This window comes from Bos taurus, chromosome 15, assembly GCF_002263795.3.
Source record: "Bos taurus isolate L1 Dominette 01449 registration number 42190680 breed Hereford chromosome 15, ARS-UCD2.0, whole genome shotgun sequence".
Taxonomy (NCBI): Eukaryota; Metazoa; Chordata; class Mammalia; order Artiodactyla; family Bovidae; genus Bos; species Bos taurus.
The window spans coordinates 25,568,466-25,593,980 of record NC_037342.1 but is presented as its reverse complement, the minus strand read 5'-3'; positions in this window follow the sequence as shown (position 1 = coordinate 25,593,980).

Genomic DNA, 25,515 nt, shown 5'->3' with positions numbered 1-25,515 from the left:
ATCCAACCAGTGTTTAGCGAACACGGAGATGTGTCACCCGAGATATGGAGATGAATAAGGCTTCGCTTCAGGATGCTGGGTGAGGCACCAAAGCTTTCCTCCCTTTTAAAAATCAGATGAAAGTAAGATAAATGCCATGAATTAATCAGAGAATTTTAAACAAGTCCCTCGGTGGCTTATATCTGGAGGTTATGTACCTGCTCCGGGGAAGGGAGGTGGGAAATGGGGTAGGTGGCTGACAAATTCAGGTGTGTCCTTGTGTCTTGTCACCAACATTCAAGCAGGTGCAGTTCTTGTTGCCTCCCTCCCCCAGATAATTCAGACTGGCCCTGTGTCCATTTTTTATTTATTGGTCCCAGAATAGGCAATTTCTCTGCCTCCATCAAGGTAACCGAGAAGACAGATAGGAGCGGCTGGACCATGCTCTCTGGCCTCCTCATAATGGACAAACCGCTTTTCATTTTGCTCTGGAATCTCTCCCACCAGCCCTGCTGACTTCATTATCGGCCTTCCAGCCCTCAGCGTGGGGGAGGGGCCGCCGTTCTCCAGCCCAAGACTGGGCTCATCTCTCTCCAGGGCACTTTCTACTTTTCTATAGAGAAACAAGTGGTAGTTCGGGGCCTCTCTGTTGAAGCCACTCTGTCTTGGATAAAATTTCCTGGGGCTGTGGAAGTCAACAGCGACAGTAGCATTTACAGTAACTGCCAAGCTTAATAGCATCTTGTGATGAAGTTTTACTGTAAACAGCAGACCGGGCAGAGGGCAGCTTGTGGGGCCTGGCTCATCCTGACAGTGCTGAGTCCCTACTCAGAATCGACACTTCTCGTGGGCTTCTTTACCAGCTCTTACCTTGTTCCCCGTGCCTGAGCCCTGGGGATTAATACCAGTGTCACCTGCTGATTTGATTGTGCTTCTCACCGCTTTTCTTTCTTTCTTTTGTTTGTTTTTCAGAGGAGCTGGGGAAGAGGGGTGGGGAAGAGGGAGGCCAAGCTGATCTTGGCCATGGAGGATGCATCCTAGAGTGTTCTTCCAAGCAGGCCCTGCTTTCCTCTGCTATGGGTCTCCCAGTTTTCTGATAGCCAGGGAGGGAAAGCCAAATGGCCACTGGAGACAAAGCCAGTCCAGATCGCAATCCTGAGATTTCAAGGGCACCCAGGACATCCACTCCCACCACTGGCTCCACTTTTTGGACCACTCCACTACCCGTAAGCCATGGAAATGTCTAAGAAGACTGTTCAGCTGGACCTGGGTTGGCATGGTGCCACAGCTACTGGGGTGGGCAGAAGGATTACCAGGAAAGAAGGAAAGGGCTGGGCTGTAAATAGTAGCCACCCTGGATGGCTCTCAGGGCCACTGGCTGCTGGGCAGTGTTTTCCCAGAGCCCTGCTAAAGTGGGGGCATGAAGAGGGCAGGCCTGTCATTCAATCCCCAGCCCTGTGGCTTATGTTTGGAGGGTGACTGTGCCCTGTGGGTTCCCTGTATGCTTTCCAACAGCCCCTGCCCCCACCTCATGTATCTCACATCGCTGGAGGGAAAGAAGCAAGGGTATGCCCTCCCTGGGGGCATGGGACCACGTTCCGCCAGGGGTAGGGGTGGGAAGGTGCAAGAGGGACTCACTCTGCTTTCTTGCCTCCCTCCCACTGACTACTGTTTGTGTTGCTGGAAGCTGGGTGGTGCAGGAAAGCTGGGGAAGGGGGCATATCCATGTGTGCAAGAGGCTGTGGAAGCAAGCAGCAGACAACCACCAGACCTCCATGGGACGTACCTGTGCGTCTGCAGCAGGAACGAGAACCAGAGTATAGGGTGGAATCTCAAAAAGATACTGTTGTGCATCACTTGTAGCATCAGGGCCAAATGATGATGATGATGAGAGTGGTGGTGATAATGATGGTGGTAATGATAATGGTGATGGTGATGATGGTGATGATGGTGATGATGGTGATGGTGATGATGGTGATGATGGTGATGGTGATGATGGTGATGATGGTGATGATGGTGATGGTGATGATGGTGATGATGGTGATGGTGATGATGGTGATGATGGTGATGATGGTGATGATGGTGATGGAGGCAATCTTGAATTTCTGAGGCATTTTTCTTCCCTAGCTCTTCCTTATCTTTGCTTCTTTTCAATTTCTCTCCAAACCTGGGAGATGGGAAGCCTCTCTCATCATCATTTATGAGTGGAGAAGCTAGTAGGACCAAGGTCAAACTATATGTCAGAGGCAGCAAGATGTCAATAAGCATGGCAGATATTTTATTGAGCTCCTACTCTGTGCTGCTATTTATTTTTATTTTTGCTACAACTCTATGGTAATGGAACAATTATTATCCCATTTGACAGATGAAGTTCCTTGGGCATAGAATAGAATATTAACCTCCTGCGGGCCCAGTTTATTGATTCAAAGCACATGGCCTTAACCATTAGGCAGTTCCATCCTGCAATCAGTATGCAGTATTTGTCCCCCATACCAATCTGCGGTGGTTTCTAGAGTCAAAACGGCTTCTCCTCCTCTCCAGTAAGTCATCAAGCAGAGAGACAAGACAGGTATTTTAGTCGGCTCAGGCTGCCTTACAGAATACCACAGACTGGGAGGCCTCAACAGTAGATATTTATTCCAAGTCTGTAGGCTGCAAACACAAGGTCAAGGTGCCGGCAGAGCTAGTTTCCTGTGAGGACTGTCCTTGACTTTCAGTCGACTACCTTATCACCGTGTTCTCACCTGGCCTTTCCTTCAGGCATACGCACTCCTGGTATCTCTTCTTATAAAAATACCAGTTATATTGGAGTAAAGCCCTGTCTTTATGACCTGTCTTAACCTTAATTACCTCTCTAAAGGTCCTATGTTTATAAGGTCACATTGGAGTTAGGGCTCCATTGATAATTGAGGAGGGGGGAATGCAAAATTCAGTCCATGATAGTAGAGAGTGAAGAGTTGGACTCCCAGGAGTAGTTGAAAATGCAAAGGCAAAAGAAGGGAGGACCCCAAAACAGAGGTAGAAAGAACAAGTCTCCCTCTCCAAAGCGAGCCCCATTTACCCCAGGGCTTGCCTGGACCCCTGCCAGGGACAGGGAGCTTGTGAGGGGAGCAGGGGTCCCTAAGCCCCTGTCATGTGTCCAGAGCTTTCTGTTTGAGAAGAGGAGTGACATAGACCTGGAAGGGGAAGCAAGACAAAGCTATGTGCCACCTCCCCCGGAATGCCTGGTGGCCCTCCGGTCAGGGGCACAGCAGTGGGGGCAGCTTGTGTCCCCGCCTGGTGTCTTTGCCCATGCAAGTTCTCTCAGGTTGTAGCAGGTGGGGCAGTGGGGTGCTGGTGGGTCTTGTTAGAAAAGCCTCCAGCAGGGTTCTACCCCTTGACCTGTTTGCTACCGGAGCCCTTTCTTGAAGGTTCTGGGGCACCTTTGTGCAATAGAGAGGACCAGACTCCAGTGACTATCTGAGGACCCAGAAGGGACAGGAGTGATCTTGTCCCCAAGAAGCCGCCCCGCCTGAGCCCCAGCTCCAGAGCCCGGCTTTCTGCAGACCCTCCAGACTTTACATTCTCCTCCCTTCTCCCTTCAGCTCTCTGCCTTGCTCAGATTCTTCCCAGGAGCTAGAGACATGAAGCCCAGACAAAGGTGGCTTTTCTTTGGGGTGACTGCCTGGGCCAGGAAAGAGGTCAAAGCTACCCATGGAAGCCAGGGTTGGCGCTCACCTTTTTGAATTTCAAATATGCTTGTTCTCGCCTGAAGCCAAGGGAGGCAAGTTTGTTCCTGCTTTTGCATTTACCATGGTGACAATCCTTCCCAGGGACAATTACTTACCCCAGCCTGCGTGGCTGCAGGAAAAGATGTCTGAAGAGAGAGCTGTGACGGCCAGACTCGGAAAAGTCCCTGTTGGTTGGTTTTAATCTACAGTGGAAAACCTCCACATTCTTCTGCTATCCGGGGCTGTGACAGGTATTAATAACCCTATTAGCTGCAATCCTGTCCGGCGCTATTTACACGGGCTGCGTCCACATCACGGCAGCCACTCTGTGGCAAGGGACCGTGCACGTTCAAAGCTAACGAGACTCTGGCTCCTGTTTTTCTCCTCTGAGCCCAAGGTGTTGACAAATAAGGTTTCCGGAAGGAGGTTCCCCATCCCCACGTGCCAACGCTGCCTGTGGCCTGGCGCCAGAGAGCTCTCTGCAGCACTAAGGTGATTCTGGAACTTCGGGGAAGGGTCCATGCCTGTTCTCCTGCTGCTTCCCCTGCCTGAAGCCCCAGGCCCCCTTCTCTGCATCTGCAAAGCCCTTCCATCCTTCAAGATCAGTTTCAAAGTCACCTCTTCCTTGAAAGCTCCCCAAAGACCCTCAGTTAAAAGTAAACTTCTCCCCAGAATGCCAACGGCCTTCATCTGGAGCTCATGGATAAGCTAATGCTTTCTTCTGGGTCGTCTTGCCTCTCCTCCCAGCTAATGAGAGGAACTGTGGGGGCATTCTGCCTACCGGGCATCTGAAACCTGTTTTGCTCTTAGGACGTGGTTGACCTTGGCCTCTGGGGCACAGAAGCTGGCTAGGGCAGTGGGGAGTCAACCTGGGGCAGCCCAGAGCCTGCTCAGCACGGGGACAGTGTTTCTGAATGAATCGTTCCTGCTGCTCGCCACTTACAAAGTCAAACTGATAAACAAACATCCGTGGAAGGAAGAGTTGTCTTTAATTAGAATGCCAGCAGTCTGAAAAGATGGTGGACTCAGTGTCCCATGAACACCAGCTGCAAAGAATCTGTTGGAGGAGGAAAGTTTTAAAGGAAAGGAGGGAAGTAATGTCAGTGAATCACGGAGCTAGTGCTTCAGAGCGGTCACCATCCCCCACTGCCTGCAGGGTGGTGGACTCCTCATGACCTTTCTCAAGATGTTATCTTGTTCACCCCGTTTGGTCACTTGGTTTGTGAGATTACCGAAGGGGAAGCTCGGGAGGAGATCTGCTGCTGCTGCTAAGTCGCTTCAGTCGTGTCCTACTCTGTGCGACCCCATAGACGGCAGCCCACCAGGCTCCGCCGTCCCTGGGATTCTCCAGGCAAGAACACTGGAGTGGGTTGCTATTTCCTTCTCCCAGGGGGGAGATCTGCTCATCTGCTAATTACTTATCTTCCTTCCTATTTCTTTGATCCACAGAAACAACCAAGTTAGGCAAGGAATTGTGAGATTAAAAGATTTGAAAGGTGTGCTCAGGTTGAAAATGAGTAGAGCATGGGGGTGCCTGGTTAAAAGTTAGATACAATACCGCTTTAGTAAGTGACGAGGAAAGAGGCATCCTGCTGATGGCGGTTTCCTGCAAAGAGCGGCTTAAAACAGCCCTGCCAGGCTGTGCGATGGTGAGTGCGGGGGAGCCATCAGCCACACCTTTCATCCAGCTGTGCAGAGGCAGGAAAAGAAAGCAAAGCCTGGGGAGGGACACAGAAATATTATCAAAGTAAGCTTGGGTCTTCTCACCGGTGCTCAGTAAAGCCAATCTTCTGACATCATGTTGTGGCGAAGCGAAGTGCAGTGTTTATTGAAAGGCAGCCAGTTCTCAAAACACCGGAATTCTCTGATGGGTTTCACGGAAGTATTTTAAAGGCCAGGTGAGGGAGGGGCGTCACTGAAGGGATCAGCTCATCCACAATTCTCTGATTGGCTGATGGTGAGGTAATAGGGCAATGTCAATCCTCAGGCGCCAGTTGGTCTGGGGGCTTCCAGCTCAAGGTCATCAAGTAGTTCATTTCTTCCATCTAGTTGAGGTTTTTAGCCTCTGTGAAACAACTTAGGAAATGTGCATCAGGGAGGAGCTACGAAGAGGTTTTAGGGGAGGAGTCTGTCCCAGGAAGGCTCCGTAGACTCCTGCTTAGTTACAGAAAGAGCTTTAGAAGGGCAGGTAGGAGGAGAGCCTAGAGTATTAGTAAGTATGAGATCGAGAAGGCTGAGTTTGGATTTCAAGCGGTTATGAGGATGCCAAGAAAACCTAGGAGGGCTTTGTAGACTGGGACAATGGGGAAGAAGATGGGGAATGGTAAGCACGGAGTTTTACAGGGACTACCACTCACCTAAACCGATCCTTTGTGTGAGCTAGAAAACAGCCTTTGGCTAAGGTGACACAGCTTCAGCGCAAGGCAGCACAGCTGAGTGCAGGCTGGATTTTTGCCCCTTCTTAGCTTCGTCAGCTGGACCTGCGTATCAGCTACTTATTGCCACAAAATGGCATGTAACAGAGCACACCAAGAGACAGCAGTCTTGTCATGAATCCAGCGCCTAATCAGGGGTTGGCTGAGTTCAGCTGGATGGTTCTGCTCTTCTGAGAGGTTCACTTGCACGGCTGCTGTGGCCAGGGGTGGGCGTTCAGGCAGGGCTCCGCTGGGCAGTTCTCCCCTGTTAGATGCATGCCTCATCACCCTCCCGGGACTAACAGACTAGATTATGCCTAGTATTCAAATACAGAGAGCAGACCCAAGTGCTTCAAAGCCATTGGCCCCTATGTTGGCTAACATTCCACCAGCCAGAGCAAGTCCCACGGCCAAATCCAAAGACAAGGCGTAGGGAGCTATAACTGGACCCTTTGGTGAGAGGAACTAGAGAGTCACAGAGTGAAGGGGTAGCATTAATACATGCAGGCGCTGAGTACTGGACACAGTGCACCTCGCCAGACACTGCAGTCCTGCCTGGCCCAGAGCTTCTTTCTCAGCCCTTCTCTCTAGGCCCAGCCTGAATTTTCACCCGTTCAGTATTGACCTCAAAGCAGTTACCTTTACCACTTGGGATGTGATGCAAACTCCTGTCATACTGCTGGTGACTTTTGTCTCTTCACACCAGTATCCTGCTTTTTCTCATGGCAAATCATCCTCTGACCACTTTTTTAAATGATTTTTTTATTGGAGTATAGTTGATGTTACAATGTTGTGTTAGTTTCTGCTGTACAGTAAAGTGAGTCCGCTATATATATATATATATATATATATATATATGCACTCTTTTTTTAGATTCTATTCCGTTATAGGTCATTACAGAGTACTGAGCAGATTTCCCTGTGCTATACAGTAGGTCCTTCTTAGTTATCTGTTTTATGTACCCAGTAGTGTTTATGTCAATTCCAATTTCCCAATTTATCCCTCCACTACTCTTTCCCCTTGGTAACCATAAATTTGTTTTCTACATCTGTGACTCTGTTTTGTAAATAGGTTCATTCGTACTGTTTTCTTAGATTTCACATGTAAGTGATACCATAAGAAACAGCATCTGTCTTCTCTGTCTGACTTACTTCACTCAGTATGGCAGTCTGTGGATCCATCCATGTCACCACAAATGGCATTATTTCATTCTTCTTTCTGGCTGAGGGATAATCCGCTGTACCACTTCTCTATCCACTCCTCCTCGATGGACTCTCCTGCCCCCATTAGGAAGCATCGCCACCTCTCTATCACCCCTCTATCCCTACATGCGTTCTTCGTACCTGGCAAGGATACCAGCAAATGCTGTGGTCCACAGGTATGTTGAGGAGGAGTCAGGAACCAGAAAAGGGGAAAATCATAAGGAACTGGGAGAAGGAAGTCTTTTCTAGAATCCACAGATTTGTTGATCTAGTCCATGCCACCAGTCTGATGACGGTGGCTATTTGAACTTACTTACAAAGGTCACCTTGGATCCATCTCCAAAATTCCTCTTGGCTGTATGTCTCAGGGGTTCAGACCATGATGTCTGGAGGTTCTCCCCAGTATCTAACTCCGAGGCCCACTTTGAAGTCTGTTCTGATTTTGCTCAGCATTATTGGTGTGTTTTTTGGCCAGGTGCTTTTTTTTGATGTTTAAACCAGCCAATTTTCTTTTTATCCTGAAGAAGACATGCGCTTGCTGTGTGTGTATGTGCGTGATATCCCCATTAAGGAAAGAAATGGAGCCCCATTCTTCTTGCAAATGCTTCTATTGTGAAGCAAAGTATCCAAACATTTAATCCTTGATGCCTGGACCCCACTTGAAGCAGACCCTTATTTTGTGCACTTACCTTCTCTCAATACACACAATTCCTTCTTGATGGAAACACTTGTGCGTTTTCTCAGTGGACACTTGGGGAATCAGGCCCTTCACGCTGCTTTTTGGGTTATTACACTGTCACATTTTACCACTTTGCAGAAAGAACGTATTAAGCAAAATAGAGTTCTCAGGAGCAGGGATTGCTATTGTTAGAGAAACAATACTTGGGAAATAATTCCCCCCAATTTTGTCTTCATGTTTTCTCTGCTGTGCAAAGAGAGGAACAATTTATTAACAGGAGGCAGAAAATGTTACTACTGCTTATGGGCAATGGAGGTTTATGGGGTCCACAATATATGTCTTTTCAGTGGCTTAGAAGGCAAGAGATTTTAAGAGCTGGGGAAAAAAAAATGAATTCCCAGCGGGAGCGGGTTGCTAAGGAAAAGAGCCTCATTTGAATTTCACAAAGGTTTTGGAAATCGTGGCAGTGGTGCCCTCCTGTTTGTATTGGGGACCCTGATGGTTTCAAGGGCTGTTGGCAGTAGGGGAAGGGATTTGGGAAGAGGCAGCCTTGTGACTCTGTGCGCATAAGCCAAGCCGATAAGCGATGTTTATAGCACAGCTTAGAGTCCAACACTTTGGCCACCTGATGCGAAGAACTGACTCATTTGAAAAGACCCTGATGCTGGGAAAGATTGAAGGTGGGAGGAGAAGGGGCCGGCAGAGGATGAGATGGCTGGATGGCATCACCGACTCAATAGACATGGGCTTGAGTGAACTCTGGGAGTTGGTGATGGACAGGGAGGCCTGGCATGCTGCAGTCCATGGGGTCGCAAAGAGCTGGACACGATTGAGGGACTGAACTGGACTCCATTGTCTTCACTGGTGCCTTCATCTTGGATAGTTTGGTTGGGACTTATTTCCAAGTTCAAGCTTGACCTTAGACTTAATGCTAGATTGTGGTTTTCCTGTTTTGACAGTGACCACTGTCCCCTGAACACGGATGGTACTCACACCTGAGGCTCACCATGCTTTCAGCTGCGCTCGCTCACACTCAGCCTAACGAACTCTGAGCTGAGCCTCCCCTTCTCAGCTGTGGCTCACGTGGCCATTTTTGGCAGGATTTGTGCCCAGCCCCATTCTGGGGGATGATCTCTGCTTGTTCAACATGTATAGTGGAGGTGACTTCCCAAGGGGCCCAGTGAGTCAATGACATGCATCTCAGACTATAAAAACCCACTGGGCTAAAAGTCACCTAGGCCACAGGTATGAGGCAATACAGATTCCTAAGGGCTTCCAGGTGGCACAGTGGTAAAGAATCTGCCTGCCAATGCAGGAACCACAGGAGATGCGAATTCAATCCCAGGATCGGGAAGATCCCCTGGAGAAGGGCATGGCCACCCACTTCAGTATTCTTGCCTGGAGAATCCCGTGGGCTACAGTCCCTGGGAGTTGCAAAAGAGTCGGACATGACTGAGCGTGCACGCACCACACCCGCAGATTCCTAAAGCTGCATAGGGTTTTCTAAGATCTACACTGCCTTGAATCAGCACTGGAATCATCTTGTTAAAGTAAACCAGCCCCATGGAAGGCATTTTCATGTTAACTTTGGTCAAACTGGAGATCCTGGGCTAGCAGAGTTCAGGGAAATGTGCACCTGGGGTCTGCCTGGAGCTTGAGGCTCAAAATACAGCCTTGCACAAACGCAGCCACCAGCTGGCATGTAGGCAGGAACCTTACTCAGCTCCATAGGAGGGGCCCGTGTGACTCTACTAATGAAGCAAGAGATATTGAATCCAATTGTTGATGGATCATCACACGCCGGGAAAACTCTCAGCTGCATTGACTGGGCAAGCAGGGGGTATCGTTTTGAACTTCTGGAGTTAATGAACTATGGCCTGAAATTTACAACCTGGTCATGTTATGGATTTAACTCCGGAGTACAACTCTGGGGAGCTGGCACACTCCTCCAGCCTCTGTGCAGGCAGAGGCCTCCCAGGATCTGGCTTCTGCATTCTGCCATGTCTCTATGGCCCATCACAGGGAGCCCAAGAGCCCCCTTGCTGCCTGTGGGTGAGAGACACTACTTCCCAACATTGTTGGAGTGATTGTAGCACAGGATAGACGTGGAGAAAGATGGACTGAAGCTGGTTTCTGTTGCCTCGAGAGGATTTATAAAGCCAGTTAGTACCCTAGTGGCTCAGCAGTAAAGAACCCACCTACAATGCAGGAGACATGGGTTCAATCCCTGGGTTGGGAAGATCCCCTGGAGAAAAGAAATGGCAATCCACTTGTCTGGAGAATCCCAGTCCATGGGGTCACAAAAGAATCAGACAAGATTGGGCAGCTACACAACAACAAACCTGTATAGGGCAGGTGAGGACTGGCTCTTCTTCCAAGCCCCTTCTTTAGAACAGCACTTTCCCCGCATCGGGACATATTCATTTATTAACAGGTTCAGTCCACAAAGAGATTGTGAGTCCTAAGAGGGAAAAGACAATGAGAGTTTATTGAGGTTACCCACCAGTCTTGTTTGGAAGCCAGTTATGTACCCATATACCCAGACTGCACCTATTCCTAAAAAAAGAAATTCTCTTCTAATATATAACTAGAAAGAGAGAGAGAGGGAGAGAATTTCTATATGTAAAAACAGTACATAAGTAGTGATCAATAAATGTATTGAATATATAATTAGTAAATTATAACCATGCTTCCCTTGAAAATAACGTGAAAAGTCACAGTGAAGCCCTGGCTTCAAATCTGTGTGAAGTGAGAAGAGTTCTATTTTGACAGCTTTCCTTTTCCATTTGTTTCCATTTGCTTTCACTGTTTATTGTTAAAAATAGTCGATAGTTGCTGCTTCCTCTTCCTAACCTGCCATTTCTCCTTGGCTTAGTCTGGTCTTGGATTCTTTCCTACCTTGTTACTAACTTTGCTCTTTTGAAAGGAACCAGACCCAGGGGTGGTACCTGGGTCCCTATCTGTTCCCTTGTAAATGTTCCCAAGTCTCATTAATGTTCAATACAGTTCTCACCCCCTGCTTCTTACAGTTTTCTGTTGCCTATTTTTTATGACTTTTTATTTTAAACTATCTCAAGTCTCATCCAGGCTTGATGGCCATTTCTTGGCCGCCTTTGTTTCTTCTTCTTCTACTTCTCCCATGACTGTAGCTGTCAAAGAAATGAAAATTCAGATCTTAATTTCTCTTTATGTTCTAGTTTCTTTTCTCTCTTTCTCAGTTTTAAACTTCATGTCATGTCTTTAAAAAAAAGACTACTAAGTCTGTAGATGACCCTCTGTATGACCCTCTCCCAGGGTCTAACTCTATTTATCTGACATTTATTGAGCACCTATGAAGTGCCAGGACTTTTCTGTGGTACTGGTAACAGAGTGATGAACAAGACACCAACACTGAAAACAGTATGGAAGTTTCTAAAAAAATAGAGAAATAGATAGTTCCCTAATAGGTACCTCTCTAAGAGGTATGTAATAAAGATATACCTCTAATAGGTAGTTCTGAAGATAGAACTACCATATGACTCAGCAATTCTATTCCTCAGTGGTGGTTTAGTCGCTAAGTTGTGTCTGACTCTTTGCGACCTCATGGACTGTAGCCCGCCAGGCTCCTCTGTTCATGGGATTCTCCAGGCAAGAATACTGGAGTGGGTTGCCATTTCCTTCTCCAGTATTCCTCAGTATATATCCAAAAAAACTATAAACACTAATTCAAAAACCATACTCGACACACTGCCTCTTATATGAAAATTTGCATTCTAGTGAAAGAGACATGTAATAAACCAAATGACATAGTAGCTAACACCCCACTCCAGTACTCTTGCCTGGAAAATCCCATGGATGGAGAAGCCTGGTGGGCTACAGTCCATGGGGTCACTAAGAGTCGGACATGACTGAGCAACTTCACTTTCACTTTTCACTTTCCTGCATTGGAGAAGGAAATGGCAACCCACTGCAGTGTTCTTGCCTGGAGAATCCCAGGGATGGGGGAGCCTGGTGGGCTGCCGTCTATGGGGTCGCACAGAGTCGGACACGACTGATGTGACTTAGCAGCAGCAGCAGAGTGCTTACTTTATGTCAGGCGTTGTTCTAGATGCTTTATATGTGTTAACTCATTTAATCATCCTATCGACCAACCTAATCATCCAAACAACCTATTTTTAAAGATGAAGAGATGAAAACACAGGGAGGTTAAGTAACTTGCCAAAGATCACACAGCTTAAAATGGATGGAGTTGTGACTCAACCCAGGTAATTTGGCTCGAGACGTTGTGAAATTGATCAGTAAGCTCTATCTTGTCTCCCTATAGAATGTTATGTGGTGTTAAGTGCTACTCAAAGCAAACAAGCAAGACAGAAGGGTAGGGTGTGTGTGTGTGTGTGTGTGTGTGTGTGTGTGTGTGGTTAGGTTGAGGGGCTGTGATTTTAAGCAGAGTGGTCAAGGAAGAGCCTATGAGGTAATATTTAAGGTCTAAAGGTGGTTTGGGAGAGCCTTGAGCGATCTGGGGAGGAGGGAAGAGAGAAAGGCTTAACGTGAGGACAAGCCCCACTGTCTTCAGGAAGGGCAGAAGGTGAGTGGCAGGGAAGGAGTGAGGGTCAGAGGGCACCCATAGGGCAGGTCACTCAGGGCCTGGTAGGTCACGGTAAAGGTAGTAGAAGCCAGAGCTTTACTATGAATGGAATGAGAGGCTGAGTCATATTTTGGTAGGATTACTCTGGGTGCTGCTTTGGAAGTGGACAGGGCTGGGGACTGGGGAAGATGGAACCTGCTAGGAAGCTATTGCAATAATCCATGTATTGTTGAGTTGGGTGGCAGGAACAAAGAGGTGAGAAATGGTTGACTTCTGGGTCTATTCTGAAGGTAGAACCAAAGGATTTCCTGATGGATTAGATGTGGGGTGCTTTTCTCAAAGCAGAGTTAAAGATGATTTCAGTTTTTTGCCTCAAGTGGAAGAGTGGGGTTACCATTTGCCTGAAAAGAGGAAGATTGTAGGAAGAAAATATTTGGGATGGTAATATAAAGAGTTCAGTTTGGGACACATTTGAGGTGTCTATGAGATACAGTAGTGCAGGTAACAAGTAGTTAGATACACAAGCCTGCCATTCAAGAAGAGTCTTGGCTTAGAGATATGAATTATTTTCAACACACGTGCTCATAAATGTTCTATGGACACCTAGAAGGACATTCTGGTTCTTCCTCCTCCTTCTCCTCATCTTCCTTAACCTGTGAGTGTTTGTTACATGCCAGGCTCTTTCTCAAGCTTTTCATAAACTCCTCACAACAACCCTATGATATAGGGACTATTGTATTCTCCATTTTGCAGATGAGGAAACTGAGGCCCACCAACTCCAGACTGCTATCAGACTTCTAAAAAGAAAGTGAAGTGACTTACAATAAAATACAAGGGTAAAAAATTCATAAGGCTCTTCATATAAGAATATAAGAATAACATATATTTAAGGTCAAATAATAAAGGGGGGTATAATTGCACCAGAATATTTAGACTAAATATAACAAGTCTTCTAAAGAAAAAAAACAGCCTTGAGCTTCTTGGCAGCAGAAATAAAAAGGGAAACAGCATGAGCATCAGTTCATCAGGAGGGGTAAATTTTTCTTAAGTACTGAGTTATTTAGTTTTTAAAATAACTTCTCCTGGGGGAGTAAAGTATATTCTTGGAGGGATTCTTAGGAGGCAAAATAACTTATAGAAAAGATTGAAATTGGTTAGATTAAATTCTTTTTTTTTTTCTGTTCACCATGTTCATAGTAATCATTTATTAAGCAATTATAGATGTGAGACACTGTGAGAAATAATAACAAATAATAATAATGCTGTGAGAAATACAAAGATGCATCAAACATGGTCTTGGCCTTCAAGTATCTTTTTATCTAATTAAAGATGAAACATAGACACCAAAAATGAATAAACGGTAACACATAATAAATGGATGAGGACAAGCTGTCATGGAAAGAATTTTATTGTGATGCCTATGGGACCTGAATTGTAAAGCTAGGCTTCAATTCAGGCATCACTGCTTGGTAGCATAGAAAGTTACTTCCCTTCTCTGCTAATTTTTACATCTAAAATATAGAGATGATGGTAATAGAACTTGCGTCAAAGTGCCTTTGTGGGGATCCAATGTGTAAACAATACTTGTAAAGTATGCAGTATGGTACAAGGCACATAGGAAGCACCACAGAAATATCTTCATCATTAGGAGAGTACTTACATCATTCAGAGGAGAGATTCAGTCTTTATAATTGGTGGATATTACCAATGTCTCCACCTCTATCACCAAAATGATCATCACTCACCTTTCCCAGCTGTGTCTTCTGGTAGCAACTTCTGGAAGGTGATGGGGTGCAGAAGGGATCTTGTTAAATGCAGCTTAGTTAAGAGAAGCATCTATTAGACCTGAATCATTTTTCAAGGACTTGAGGACATCTGAAGTTAACCAGATCCCAATAGAGAGACATTTAGCTATTCCTTCCAAACCTGGTCCACATCCACCCTTTTCATGTCTAGACTGCAGGCAATGGGGAGAGTCCCAGTGAGGGTAACTGTGTGCGCAGTACCTGGACAGAGCTCCAGAGTCCCAGCACCTCCAGGGCTTGGGTTCTTGAGCCTTAACCTTTAGAGGGTCCCTGTCATTCTATCATGGACAGCTTTAGCCTCTGAGTTCGGTGAGCCCAAGAGCCATGTACACATCACCTGAAAAGCAGAGCCATGGTCACGTTGAACCAGTTATTCTATTCAGGTTCAGACTGGATCCTTCAAGAGGCGAAGATGGGGAATGCTGTAGCATGAGGTGAGAATGAGCAGGGGACCAGGGAGGAAAGCCAGGTAAGGGGGCAGGGAGTGAGGCCCATTGGGTCCACAATAGCAAATTTCTGGAGTTCCTGAATATTATTGAGAGAGTCATTTTTTTTTTTTCCTTTGCCATCAAATGAATTTGAAAATTGTATTAAGAGTGGCTGGAAATGGTTCCTCTGTCACTTTGGGAGTTAGCTTGTGAGGTCCCTCTGGAGTGGGGCTGGGCTCCTGCCAAGTGACGCTTGTTTTCTCCCAGGCTCCCAGTGCTCACAGCCCCCGGCCATGTCCCAGTGCTGGACGTCGCACTCAGGAATGTCCTGATCAGCTTGAACTCTCTGGAGCAGAAATTCTGTCTGCGGCTCACTGGAGACAGCTGCTCAGGCAGGTCTAGGAAATGGGAAACCTACGGGTGGCAGCGACAGATGGAGGTGCTTTTCTGAACAGAGGACCTTCTGGAGTCTAGAATTGCAGCTGCAAACAACTAGGGCTCACACAGCCTTGCAAATAAGTGCTGCGGACATAGCAGGCCTCCAAAGAGCGAGGTCACCCTAACCGTAGGAACCATGAAAGACAGCCAAGAAAGGGCAAGTGAAGTTTTTCATCATTTTTTTTTTTTTTCCTGGAAAAATCTCCTTTTTCCTTCCTGATCCTTCTTAGGTGGGTGTAACATGCTTGAGGTTGATCAGGGCCAGCTCGATAGGCTTTACAAGGGACAGCTTGGGGAAGATGATCCTACCTTACTGCTCACTTGTACAGAAAGTCTTAGCTTAAGTTACCTGAAGCAGGTGGGGCTGGAGCTGGGGATTGGAGCTCAGTGGACAGACCAGGCCTGGGTATTCTGTGCTCTGGAGTAAAACAGGTGGCAGGATGGGGAGGGAAAAACATGTGAAACAGAAGAGACAGGTATCAGAATTAGTGAGAAAAAATTCCAGCAAGGACCCCAAAGATCAAGGTAAGAATCAAAACATAGAATGGAGCTGCAAGTCAGGAGCCAGCTGGAGGCAGCGCCTGGACAGAGTGCACATCATGATGGCGTGAAGAACAAAGGAGGTACCCGAGGCCGAGTTCACTCCCGAAAAGTCAGAAGGTGGATGCGATTGGCTGTGGGCAATTGTTGACAGTGATAAATTGCCCGATTGAAATGTACATGCTAGTGCCTTGAATGGGTCCCATCTGGCTACTAAGAATCAAGGCTATGGAAGCCCGGCCAGCTCCCAGCAGCCCCCTCCCACCCTCCTTCTGCGCAGAGAGTCAATACCCGTTTTAATTTTATTCATGGGGCTGCACTTGTTCCACGCTGCCTCTCCTCCATGAATACTAATGGAACTCCAGATTGTTTTAAGTGAAGATCTGAGCAAGACACCTCCTTTCATCTTGTCAAGAGCTGTCATTTCCGACAGAGGTTTTTTTTGAGTTTCCTTTCTACCAAATTCAATGCAAACTCCTCTCTACACAGAACTGCATGTGTATTGCTGGCATTGGGCAATCGCAAAGCCATCCACACAGAACAGAAATCCTCCTTGGCCTTTGGCCCCCTCTGTGGTCACTGTCAATGGAGAACCCTCCTGCAGGAGGAGTGACAGAATGAAGAAGAAAGCTGGCAAGGAGGTAGTTCAGAGGGCATCTCTTAGAAGGTGGTGGAAGCTGGGGTTCTCCTTCCTTTGCAAGGTTGTTTTGATCATTTTAAATGTCATTTCCATGATTTTCATAGCCATGAGGTTTTTAAGGCTTAGAAGAATGGCTTCATGACCCTTTGAACTTCTTCCTTAATTCCCATCTTTTCTTGTTCCAGTTCATTCTGCATACAAATGCTATACATGCAGAGTTGATAGGCAAAAGCAATTTAAGTCATGACTGCCCTACTCAAAAGTTTTCAGTGGCTCTGATAGCATCTCAGGTAACCTTCTCTGACTAACCCTCTAAGGCTCTCTTCTCCCTCCCTGACCATTTCAACCTTTCCCATCCACTGCTTCTTCCTGCCCTTATCTTGCTCCGCTGTGGGGGCTGAAGGCCAGCTTCTGACGTGCTCAGACTGGCATGGTTCCTAAAGCAAGGAGGGACTGGCATGCAGTTAATGGATTTCCTATTCCACCAGTGAGAAGAGTCTGGACTCATCCTTTGGCCCGAAGTCCACCTGGGCTATCAGCAGACCAGTGCCTTTCTTCTTCCCCAACCCCAGCCATCATTGTCCTCAACCCCGAATGGTCCGGAAAGACAACAGTCTAAAGTAAACATAAGCTTTTCTAATTGACACAGAGTGTCTAGCTCAAAACTTTGCTTCTAATGTATGGGAGGTGGCACCCCACTCCAGTACTCTTGCCTGGAAAATCCCATGGACAGAGGAGCCTGGTATGCTGCAGTCTATGGGGTCGCTGAGAGTCGGACACGACTGAGCGACTTCACTTTCACTTTTCACTTTCATGCATTGGAGGAGGAAATGGCAACCCACTCCAGTGTTCTTGCCTGGAGAATCCCAGGGACGGTGGGGCCTGGTGGGCTGCCGTCTGTGGGGTCGCACAGAGTCGGACACGACTGAAGCGACTTAGCAGCAGCAGCAGCAGGGTATATATCCAAAAACCAGGGACAAATGGGGCAGTCCTGGCACTCAGTCTCCGTCATCTTGGGCCAGTTATTTTAACCCAAGTCTCATGCCCTTTTCTATAAAATTAGGATGATCGCAACATCCTAATTCATAAGTTTGTGATAATTAGCTGAGATAACAGATAGGGAGACTCAGCATGAGACAGTATATAGTTCAACAAATGTTCGCTATTATGACACTAGTTCTCAATTAGGGTTGATTGAGTCCATACATGAAATTAGCAAGGCTTAATGCAGGCCTAGATGGATAACAATTTGTTGTGATTTGACAGTTCCTTTTCCTCCTCTGTCTCCCCACCTCAAACAAAAATCAGGCAAAACCCACAAATCATCTTGTTCTCTTTTCTGACCTACCATTTTGTAAGAAGTGTTCTTTTAGGCAAAGGTACCACCTCTCGGGCCTCCTGCTGTCCTGCCGGATGGCCCTGACCTATCCAGTAGGAGCCATTGTCCCCTTGCTTATTGGTGAGGGTGGGGAGGGAGGTGTAACATCTGCCAAGGCCCAGCTCTCCAGGGGCGAGCCAGCTGCCCCTGCAGCAGAGGCAATGTTCTGCTGTAATGGCCCACGACATTACGGCTCCCGGGGGCCTCTGGTAGGGGAGCAGGCCAGGGCCGAGTGGGCTGAGAACACTCAAGGGCAGCGCTGGGTGGCTGCCGGCCAGAGTAGCCCATCTGTGAGGCTGGCCAGAGGGCAGGAAGCAGACGTCAGACAGCTTATTCCTAGGAAAGCACTTTTTCCTTGCTTTAGAAAAAACCCAACCCACAGAGTGAGGCAAACCTAAGTTCTGGAGATTGGGATAGGGCGGGGAGGGAGGTTGCTTTGCTGTTGCATTTGCCTGGGAGGAAATGATTTTGGTTTCCATCTAAAATACAGCCTGAGTACCAGGCTCTCTGCAGAAGTACTGTGCCTCTATAGAAGTTTCCTGTTTCTGTTCAGGATTGAAAATCCTCTTCCAGGTGCTAGTCCCTGGAGAACTCCAGTTCTCATTTTCTAATATCCACTGAACATTCTTCCTTCTTTCCCTCTTCTGTCTCCTATTTCAACTTACAGTTAGATAAGAGGCTGCCCTAGATTAACTGTTAGCTTGATACTTCTTCAAAATGTCATTCTTTTTGCCCACATCTATTGTATCTTTTTGTTTGATTTCTCATGAGTGCGTTCTCATTGAGATGAAAAACAATATTGAAGTAAATGGAGCAAAACATGAGTCATCCACCTCCTCCCCATCCACCTTCCTCCCACGCCCACATCTCACTCCCTTCTCTAACAGGAAAGTAACTGCTGTCCGTGGTTGGCACGCACGCCTGCTCTTGATCCATGTACATCTATATGTCTATACATGCCCATGTGATTTGCTTGGCTTGTGTTTAACAGTTTTCATTTTTTTAATCAAAGTCTCCTATGTATATAGTTGAAAGAAACAGTTGTTCCTCCAGGCTTATTATGAAAAACTGAAATCCTCCCCCACACCAACCCCTCCATTTCCCTCTTTCTGGAAACAATCTCTAGTCTCTTAGCCGATTCTTTGGGTATTTATCTCCAGATCACCAAATACATTTCTTATATTACTGCTTCCTGAGCTTTCCGTTTTAAGCATAGTTCCCTTATGGAATATGAAGGTTTGGTTGCCTTCCTCCCCATGACATGCTCCCACGGATGCTCTGAGCTTGCTTTATTATGACTATTATAGGTCTTATGATACTCTGTGCCAACTTTTCCTCTTCTGTCAGATGTGTTTTTCCCTGGAGTTAATAATTGTCTTGCCTGTTTGTTTTTACCTGTTATTGTCAAATACTTCAATGTCAAGTACTTCCTCAGTGGCATACATTTCTTTTTGATATATTCCACTATCTTAGTCATTGAGTCAGTTTCATCTTCATATCTCCTGGGAGTCTTGCGAGATGCTTCAGTGTGGACTGGTTAGCCTTCTGCCTTTTGCAGAGTTGGTGGGCTTTTCTTTCCTCACCAGCCTGGAAAGGCCCTTTGAATCTATCTTACATACGATCCGTGGGTTCTGAACTCTATGTCTTGCCATGATGTAGCCCTTGTATAGGGGTGCACGTGTTCCAGTCGCTTCTTGAAAGAAAACACACAGAATTAAGCCATTCATTCACACACAAATTCAATTTCACTGAGCACTTATTAAGAATTCTACAAAAAAAATATGTTTTAAGGGTTGAGCACTTAAGGTATTGAGACTCATCAGTGAGTAATATTCTACGATTCTTGCCTTTGAGGACCCTATATTCTAGCAGGCTAGAGGCTAATGGCAAAAGCAAACATAATGAATATGTCAATTATTAACATATGAAGTGGTAAGTGCAAAGGAGAAAGAAAAAGTAGAGAAGGGTAGAGAGAATCAGTTCTGCTCCTAATATCTGTGGAACCTGAAGGAAGAGACCAGATGAGACCCTTTAACTAGCATCACACTTGATTTATGTTTTGTCTAGACCTAGATATAGACCTGGAAAATCCCATGGATGGAGGAACCTGGTGGGCTGTAGTCCATGGGGTCCCTAAGAGTCGGATGACTGAGCGATTTCACTTTCCCTTTTCACTTTCATGCATTGGAGAAGGAAACGGCAACCCACTCCAGCGTTCTTGCCTGGAGAATCCCAGGGACGGGGGAGCCTGGTGGGCTGCCGTCTATGGGGTCGCACAGAGTCGGACACGACTGAAGCGACTTCGCAGCAGCAGCAGATATAGACCAATTTAAGAGCAGTATGCATCATTTCATTTTGCAAAATGTTCTTCAGCTGTCAGATGCAACTACTGTGGGTATCTCTTGAGTTTGTGAGTACCTTAGAACCACAAAATTGAAATTCAAATAAAGTAACAGACTCTTGTGCTAGAAAATGCTGCTTTCTTATGTAAGAATCAACTGCATTCATGGTATCTGAGAGAAAAGATTTGACAAGTTAATTAATTTGTTTCTTGTTTCAGTGTGTCTGCAACTCAAATCCTCCCTCAACTCCAAAGCATTTCCTCTTTGATGCTGGCAGTGGCCCTGTCCACAGAACTTCATGTATTCAGATTCCTTTTATGTCAAGGACAGCAAGAAAGAGATGGAGAAATGCATTTTTCTGGGGCCTGAATGGTATTCATCTTGACCATGGGCATTTACAGTCAGATAGAGTGCTGGGCCACCTTGGAGGGCCAGATTCCAACTGACAGAGGTGTGCATATAGTCTTTAATAATTGCATGTGTGCGTGTGTGTGTGCATGTGTGCGTGTGTGTGCATGTGTGTGTGTGTGTGTGTGTGTGTGTGTGTGTATTTGTGATGCCAAAGGCCCTACAAAACCTGCACCCAGGTCAGAGACCCTCTTGTTTGGATCTTAGAGGAGTATTGGGATCAGGGGCACTAAGAGTTAGAGGTACTCAGGGTAGCCTTGTTGAGAAGCTGACAAAGACTTAAAGGAGGTGCAGCAATTAACCATAAAGGTATTAGGGGGAAGAGTGTTTCACATAGAGAGGATAACAGGTAGCAAGGCCTTAAGGCATGTCTGTGAGTGTATTTAGTGCACATATACATTTAATTGACAGTTTGTGTATAAATTTCTAGAAAGGAATTTTTTAGGAATTTTAAAGAAATTACACCATTGCATTTACCTTCTGAGAAGAGGGCAGAAGAGGATGAGATGGTTGGATGGCATCACAGACTCAGTAGACATGAATTTGAGCAGACTCTGGGAGATAATGAAGGAAAAGGAAGCCTGGCATGCTGCAGTCCATGGGATCACAAAAAGTAGGGCATGACTTAGTGACTGAACAACAACAATGATGCCATTCTGATTCTTTGTCCTTTATAAATGACCCGTTTTTTTCTCTATGGAAGTTTTTCCCTTTCCTCCTCATCATGCTTTTAGCATAGATATACTTCCATCCTTTGTGCTGTGCACTCAGTGAGCAATCATTTATTCAATACTTCATTCCCCAAATGTTGATTGAGTGCTCCCTAAGCTCTATGCACTGTTCTCTATGCTGGTGACACAAAAGAGAACAAAACAGAGAAAACTCCTAGCCCCCAGGGAGCTTCCATTCTACCAAAAGGGAAAGATCATAAAAACAGTAAAACAGCTGGTATGCTACATCATGGAAAATGCTATGGAGATATGTCCAAATTTTCTTCCGACTAAGAGATAGGAAAGAACTCTGTCTTAAGTATGGGATTGTAGTACGCCCTAAAAGTGAGCCCACTAGGCAAATGGTGCTAGGCACAGGCAACCAAGAAAAGGAACCCCCTCGTGAAGGCTCACCTCCCACAGCTCCCGAGTTGCCTGGTGCTCCTTCCTCGTACCCAAACGTGCCCCCATATCTGGGAGCACCTTCTCCACAAAAGCCAGCTCGAGTATGTCCCTTAGTTGAAACTGGAGGAGAATTCGGACCAACCCGGGTCCATAAGCCTTTCTCCCTCTTAGAACTAAGGCAGATCAAACAAGACCTGGGAAGTTATACAGATGACCCAGGCAAATATATAGATACATTCCAACATATTACCTTGGCCTTTGACTTGACGTGGAAAGACATTATGGTCATATTTAGTCAAACTGTATCTGATCCTGAACATACCAGGGTCTTAAAGGAAGCCTGGAGGTATGCAACAGGGCTCCACATGTCCAGTGATAGATACCCAGTAGGGGAAACTGCAGTTCCCTCCTCCGATCCTACCTGGAATTATAATGACCCTGAGCACATCTGGGAAAGAGATCATTTTCTAATCTGTGTGAAAGCAGGACTGAAAGCAGCCCAGCAAAAAGTAATTACTATGCCCGGGCCTCAGCAATAACTCAGGAGCCCAATGAGAACCCCATGCCTTTCTGGAGAGGCTAAAAGAGGCCCTCCAAAAGTTTACCAACCTGGACTTAGACTCTTACGAGGGACGGGTGATTTTAAAGGACAAATTCCTGTCCCAATGTGCATCAGATATCAGAATTAAGTTACAGCAACTACAACAGCAGGGCCCTGCTGCCTCTTTAGATGAGATGGTCCAGACAGCCACCAATATCTTTTATAACAGAGAACAGGAGAGGGAGGCCAAGGCCCAGGAAAAGGAGAGAAAGAAAGAGACAAGGCATGCCCAGATGCTGGCCGCCCTCCAGAGAAGACCTATGGCAAACCCCGAGTCCTTGAGGGACAAGGCACGAGACAGATGCCTGATCTGTAGACAGGTGGGGCATTGGGCCAAAGAGTGTCCAAACCGTGACAAGTCTCCTAGAATGGCTTGCCACAAATGCCATCAACTGGGACATTGGGTGGCACTCTGCCCTCGGGACCCAAGAGCCTCAAGGTCAAGTGCCAAGCCTACCCTCACGATGGTTCAAGAGGACTGAAGCGGCCCGCTCCAGCCAGCCCGCCTGTCACAGATAACCATCATGGGGCTGGAGCCAAGGGTGTAACTGGATGTGGCAGGTAGGTCCGAGAATTTCTTGGTTGACACAGGGGCTACCTACTCTGTCTTGATCTCCAGAGCCTTCTCCTCCCACACCTGTACCATTTTGGGTGCTACAGGAAAAGCAACTACTGAAAGATTCACCCGAGCACTTCTTTGTTGCTGGGATGGACAAATATTTTCCCACCAGTTTCTGGTGGTCCCTGAGTGTCCTACCCCCTTATGGGAAGAGATATACTCACTAAACTGGGGACCACCCTTGTGATGGGAAGTTTTTCAGCCCCTAGAGCTCTACAGCTCCTGGTTACTACTGAAGAACCCATTACACCTTCAATAGAGAGGGACCAAAAACTATGGGAAGACAAGATTAACCCCCAGGTGTGGGAGCAGGGGATTCCTGGACGAGCCCACCAAGCTGAACCGGTCATCATTGTCCTCCGAGATCCCACTCGGTTTCCTAACAGGAAACAATATCCTCTCAAAAGAGAGGCTCGGGAGGGACTACAGCCTTTAATAAATAAATTCCTTGCTTGTGGGCTACTGGTCCCTACCAGTTCACCATGTAACACCCCAATCCTCTCAGTAAAGAAAAAAGACAGAACCTGGTGAATGGTTCAAGATCTCCGGATCATAAATAAAGCTGTAGTTCCCCTCCGTCCCACAGTACCCAATCCCTATGTAATCTTGGGAGAAATCCCACCCAGTGCCAAATGGTTTAGTCTTGGACCTCAAAGATGCATTTTTTTTTTTTTTTGCATATCACTGGCTAAAGAATCCCAATACCTTTTTGCCTTTGAGTGGGAGGCCCCAGGAGAAAAACACCAACAGATGACTTGGACAGTATTACCTCAGGGGTTCAGAGACAGCCCCCACCTGTTTGGATAGGCCCTTGGCCGGGATCTCCTAGATCTAGACCTGGGACCTAATGGGAAAATACTACAATATGTAGATGACCTACTAATCTGCTCTCCAGATGAAAAAAGTACCCAACAACATGCAATTCAGGTTCTAAACTTCTTGGCAGAAAGGGGATATAAAGTCTCCTGTGCTAAGGCACAGATGGTCGAGACAAAGGTCACTTACCTGGGAGTTCAGATTACACACGGGTCCAGGAGGCTGTCCTCTGATTGGGTACAAGGAATCCTCCAGTTGCCCTCCCCCATGACTCGAAAACAATTGCGAGCTTTCCTGGGGCTAACTGGTTATTGTAGAATCTGGATACCCAACTATGGTCTAATTGCCCACCCTTATATGAAAGCTTAAAGGGACGAAATGATTCAATCCCACTGATGTGGGGAACTCCTCAAAAGGAGGCAGAGGCTACACTAAAACAGGCCTTAACTCAGGCACCTGCCTTGAGGTTGCCAGACCCAGAAAAAGCATTCCAACTTTATGTCCATGAAAGAGAGGGAATAGCCTTGGGAGTGTTAACTCAAAGGTTGGGATCTGAGCCTCAGCCTGTAGCTTACTTATCCAAGAGGCTCGATCCAACTTCCTGAGGTTGGCCTCCCTGCCTTCGAAATCTTGCAGCTATTGCAATCATGATAGAAGATGCTTTAAAACTCTCCTTTGGGGGCAAACTAACTATTTTTACCAGCCACCAAGTAAAACAACTCCTAAATGGGAGAGGCCACTTATAGATGTCTGATCAAAGAATCCTCAGATATCAAGTAATGCTGATGGAAAATCCAGGCCTCACTATATCCCCTTGTGAGGTTCTTAACCCAGCCACCCTCCTACCTACCCCCAAGGGCTCTCTCCCCTTTCACTCTTGTCTAGAAACCTTGGACCACTGGACAAAACCCTGAGAGGGATTGTCAGAAGATCCTCTGACCAATCCTGAGGAAATCTGGCACACTGATGGAAGCAGCTTTGTCTTGGATGGAAAAAGAAGAGCCGGGTATGCAGTAGTCTCTAATTTTGAGACCATAGAGGCTAAGCCTCTGCCACCAGGTACTTCAGCCCAATTAGCTGAGCTCATAGCCCTGACTCGAGCTTTAGAGCTGGGAAAAGGAAAAAGAATAGCCATTTACACTGACTCCAAGTATGCCTTTCTGGTGCTACATGCACATGCGGCTGTTTGGAAAGAAAGGGGCCACTTGACCACCCGAGGGTCCCCAATCAAATATGGTGATCAGATTCTTCGACTCTTGGAGGCAGTCCATCTGCCTACTGAGGTTTCAGTCTCCCACTGTAAAGGACACCAAAAAAGGAACAGGGAAGTGGCACAAGGGAACCAAGCAGCTGATCAGGCAGCTAGGAGAGCAGCATTACAGAACCATGACCTAATAGGGATTGCCACCTTAGTTCCACAGACTAATTTGCCAGAAACTCCTTCATATACTGAAGGTGAGACTCTTAAAGCTAAGAGCGAGGGCTTTCAAGAAGATCATATGGGGTGGTTCCAAAAGGAGGGACTCCTTTTTTTGCCTGGAAACCTCCAATGGAAGTTGGTTAACTCCTTACATGCCACTACTCATTTAGGAGAAAAGGCCCTCCAAATATTACTAGAAAGGTCCTTCAGAGGAACAGGCCTCCAAACAACTATAAGACAGGTGGTCTCCTCTTGTCCCACTTGCCAAATAAACAACCCCCAAGGAGCTCGAAGACCCCAGCTGGCCCAGCCCATCCTAGGAGAGGCCTACCCAGGAGAGGACTGGCAGATGGACTTCACCCAGATGCCAGTTTCTCAAGGGTATAAATACCTATTAGTCATGATAGATACATTCAC